A 5000-nucleotide genomic window follows, 5' to 3' on the forward strand; every position below is an offset into this window, starting at 1 on the left:
AAATAAAAAAATAATAATAATAATAAAAATAATAAAAATAATAAAAAAAAAAAAAAAAAAAAAAAATTAATTTTATTTTTATTTTTATTTTCCCCCCCTTTTTTTTTTTTCCAAGAAAATTTAAAATTTAAATTTTTAAAAAAAATAACAATTTTAAAAAATAAAAATTTAAAAAGGGGGAAAAAAAAAAATGAATAAAAAATAGGGAAAATGATTTAAAAAAAAAAAAAAAAAATAAAAAAAGGGGGGGAAAAAAAAAAGAAAAAAAAAACAAAAATTTTTTAAATAAATTAAAAAAGATTATAAAAAAAAAGGGAAAATTTTTGTTTTTAAAAAAAAAAAAAAATAAAAGGGGGAAAAAAACAAAAAAAATAAAATTATTAAAAAAAAAGGGGGGAAAAAAAAAAATTATAAAAAAAACCACAAAAAAAAAAAATAGGGGGAAAAAAAAAAGGGGGAAAAAAAAAATATATAATGGGGAAAAAAAACCCAAAAAAAAGGGGGGGAAAAGGGGATAAAAAAAAAACAGGAAAAATGGGGGGGGGGGGGGGGGGGAAAAAAAAAAAAAAAAAAATTTAAAAATAAAATTAAAATTTAAAATAAAAACGGGAAAATTTAAAAAAAAAAAAAAGGGGGCCCAAAATTAATGATAAAAAAAAAAAAAAATATAAAAACCATCCTTTCCCCCCCCCTCCCCCCCCTATTTCCCTGCTCCTCCTCCCCCCCTTTGCAGCCTCGCGACAGACAACCATCTTGCATACCTTAAGAGCGTGTGCCCAGCCCGTGTTGCAAAAGGTGAAGGGCACACTTTGCAACACGCGCGGTCAACGGCCATTGCAAAAGGGTTGAAAAAAAAAATGAATGAAAGATGAATGAGGGAAGATGATTAAAAAAAAAAAAAAAAAGGATGAATAATGGGAAGGAGGGGGGGAGGGGGGGGAAGAGCGAAAGAAAGGAAGAAAGGGGGGGGAGGGAGGGAGAGGGGGAAGTACCCTAGACCCTTTTTGCAACGGCAGGTAGCGGGGATACGTTGCAAAGGGGAGAGCGTGAGGTCGAAGGGTGAGGAACACGCGCGCAACATCCTGCCTGTGTTGCAAAAAAAAGGAAGAAAAGATAGAGAAGGGAAAAAACAGAAGGAGGGGAACCAGATGCAAGAATGCTAGTTGCAAAGGGGGAAGAGGGGGGGGAGAGGGAGAGAGGGAGAGAGATTGAGTGGGAAGGAGGTGAGGGGAGGCAGGCAGGTGGAGATGGACAGAGTGAGGGCGGAAGAGAGGGGAAGGGGGAGGCGCCGGGGAGGAGGGTGGAGGATGAGTGAGGGGAGGAGGGGAGGGGAGGAGGATGGAGGAAGGGGGAGGCGCCGGGGAGGAGGGTGAGTGAGGGGAGGAGGGGAGGGGAGGAGGTGGAGGAGGAGGGCGGAAGAGGGTGGATGGGGTGGAGGAAGAAGGAGGGGAAGAGAGGGGGGCCAGGGATGAGGGTGGAGGATGAGTGAGGGGAGAGGGAGGAGGGAGGAGATGAGGGTGGAGGAAGAGTGAAGTGAGGGGATGAGAAAGGAGGAAGACTGAGGGGAGGGAAGGAGGAAGAATGAGGGGAGGAGGAGAAACGCAATGAGGGCGGAGGAGGAGTGAAGCAAGGGGAAAAGGGCGAATGAGACGAAGAATTAGAGGGAAAATAATCACAATTAGGATAAAAAAGAGTATAAGAAAATGGAATATACGATGGCAGCGAACACCTGTGTATGTATCTATGTGTGTGTGCGTGTGTATGTGTGTGTGTATGTGTGTGTGTGTGTGTGTGTGTGTGTGTGTATGTGTGTGTGTGTGTGTATGTGTGTATGTGTGTTGTGTGTGTATGTGTGTGTGTGTGTGTGTGTGTGTGTGTGTGTGATCTTCAAACTGAATGCGCAGTACATAAGTTGCCTCATGATTCCAACATACTGTAGCTCTCCTATCTGGTAATAACTAGTTCTCATCATGTGGTTATCATTCGCTTGTCAATTCAGCATGTAACGTGCATTTATTTTGCTTAGAGCGCCAGTAATTCGTGGAAAAGGCAACGATGCAATTTGTTGTAAAGGTAAAAATCGTATGATGTTAATGATATTAACAATTACAACAACACCAATAGAAATAATAATGATAATAATATTAATAATAATAATAATGATAATAATAATAATATTCATAATAATAATGATAATAATAATGATAATGATAATAACAATAATAATAATAACAATAATAATGATAATAATAATAATAATAATAATAATAATAAAACAACAACAACAACGACAACAACAACAATAATAATAATAATAACAACAACAACAATAATACTACTAATAATAGCATTGATAATGATAGTAACAGTATTATGTATCGTGTGTGGGCTTAGAGTGCCATCACTGGGACGAGTAGGGGATGTGTTTCTCGCTATCTGTCTGTCTGTCTGTTTATCTGTCTTTCTGTCTCTGTCTGTCTTTCTATCTGTCTTTCTGTCTCTGTCTGTTGATCAATCTGTCTGTCTGTTTGACCATCTCTGTATCTATGGCTCTCTCTCTCTCTCTCTCTCTCTCTCTCTCTCTCTCTCTCTCTCTCTCTCTCTCTCTCTCTCTCTCTCTCTCTCTCTCTCTCTCTCTCTCTCTCTCTCTCTCTCTTTCTCGCTCTTGCTCGCTCACCGTTTTAACGAAACATAAACTGAAAACGGATGAGAAAAAAAAAAAAAAAAAAAAGAGAGAGAGAGAGAAAAAAAACTCTTTCTGCGTAACAGCCTTTAAAAAAAATACTCGTGTGTGCGTGCTTTCATAGGCCTCCACTCGTCGACGCTTTTTGAATTCCTCGGCGAAAAAAAACCGGTTTGCGCTAACCTCATTTCCTCCTTTTGCTCATTCTTTTTATTTCCTCTCTCCCACACCCATCCGTCGACTTCTACCCCTATTCTCACCTATTTTGATACCCTATCCTCTCTTCCCTTCTTCCTTCTTCCTCTTGGTTCGTCTCTCCTCTCTCCTCCTCTTCCTCCTCCTTCTCTCTTAGAAAACGAAAAAAAGAGATTTTCCTTCACTCCCCAAAAAAGTAAAAATAAGAAATAAATAAACGAATAAACACCTAAATAAATAGATAAATAACTAGATGAATAACTTAGACGAACATTTTTTCAAACGAAAGGAAAACGAAAGAGAAGGCACAAGGAAAGAGAAAGCGAAAGAGCAAAGGGAAGAGGGAGTCCCATGGTTAAGGCCCCCTGACTGCATTCTCCCGGGCGCCAGTGTTACCAGGACCCCCGTGGCCGCCGCCGACCTCCGCGACCGCTCGTGGCTTTGTGACGTTCATGAGTCAGGGTTGAAGTTTTTTTTTTTTTTTGGAATGGGGGGGAAGGGGGGGAGGGGTTCTGATAGATTTGTTTCTGTTTTTTGTTTTTTTTTTTGCGGGGGGAGGGGTTTTTCTTTAGGTTTCTCGCTGAAGCTGGATGTTCATACTACTCTCCTCTCTTTCTCCTCTCCTTCTTCTTTCTCCTCCCATTCTCCTTCTTTCCCTCTCTTTCTCCTCTTTCTCTCTTTCTCCTCTCTCTCTCTTTCTCCTCTCCCGCTCTTTCTCCTCTCCCCCTCTTTCTCTCCTCTCCCTCTCTTTCTCCTCTCCATTCTCTGCACGTCTTTTCGTTCGTAAAGTTATATTTTTTCTGTTCTCTATTTTGTGTTTATTTGCTACAGATTTTAAGTCCTGAGGCGTTTTTTTGTTTGTTTGTTTGTTTTTTGTTTTGTTTTTTAAACAGCTAGAGAAAGCGAGAGAAAGAAAGAAAACGAGAGAAAGAAAGAGAACGAGAGAGAGAGAGAGAGAAAGAGAACGAGGGAGAGAAAAGAGAACGAGAGAGAGAGAAAAAAAGAACGAGAGAGAGAGAGAAAGAGAACGAAAGAGAGAGAAAGAGAACCAGGGAGAGAAAAAGAGAACCAGGGAGAGAAAAAGAGAACGAGAGAAAGAGAACGAGAGAGAAAAAGAGAACGAGAGAGACAGAGAGAGTCATCGTCCAGTCGAAGGTTGAGGCCAAAGAGCCTTTAATTGGTCCACTATCCTTCTACACCCCTACCCCTAACCCCCATGACCCCACCCCCTCCCTTTCATCCCCCCCTCCTCCTTCCCTCCTTCCCATGAATAAAGTCCACTACCCCCTCCCCCTCCCTCCACCTCCCCCCAACGACCTCCAACACACAACGGCCAGTGAGAAATAAAGGACTTTTTTCACACGACTCGTACGCAACAATTACAAAAGACCTAAAGACTTAAGAAAGACCTAAAGACTTTTTAAAAATCGAAAGACTTAAGACTGAAAGACCTAAAGACTTAAGAAAGACCTTAAGACAAAAAAAAATCGAAAAACTTAAGACTGAAAGACCTAAAGACTTAAGAAAGACCTAAATACTTTTAAAAAATCGAAAGACTTAAGACTGAGAGACCTAAAGACTTTAAAGAAAAACCTGAAGACTTAAAAAAGACCTAAAGACCTAAGACCGACAGAGCGAGGGACCGGACACTCAGGTCTGACGGCTGAGACCTGGCATGCATGGGGGGTGGGGGTGAGGAGGGGGAGAAGGACATGGGGGGAGGGGGCGAAGGACATGGGGGGAGGGGGAGGAGAGGGATAAGGGGGGAGAGGAGGGAGGAGGAAGAAGGGGGCAGGGGGAGAGGGAGAAGGGGGCAGGGGGAGAGGGAGAAGGTGGGGAGGGGGGGGGGAGGGAGGAGGGAGGAGGGAGAAGGGGGAGGGAGGAGAGGGAGAAGGGGGTGATGGGAGAGAGGGAGAGAGAGAGGAGGGAGAGGGAGAAGGGGAGAGGAATAGAGAGGGAGAAGAGGGGAGGAGTAGAGAGGGAGAGGAAGAGGGAGAGGGGGAGAAAACACCCCCTCGGACCACCATTTACGAATTAAATAAACAGATGAAAAGAGAGTAAGACCAACATTGAAAGAAATATTCAACCATCATAATTTTTTTTTTTAATGATAAAATGAAAT

The sequence above is a fragment of the Penaeus monodon genome, chromosome 42, assembly GCF_015228065.2.
Source record: "Penaeus monodon isolate SGIC_2016 chromosome 42, NSTDA_Pmon_1, whole genome shotgun sequence".
Lineage (NCBI taxonomy): Eukaryota > Metazoa > Arthropoda > Malacostraca > Decapoda > Penaeidae > Penaeus > Penaeus monodon.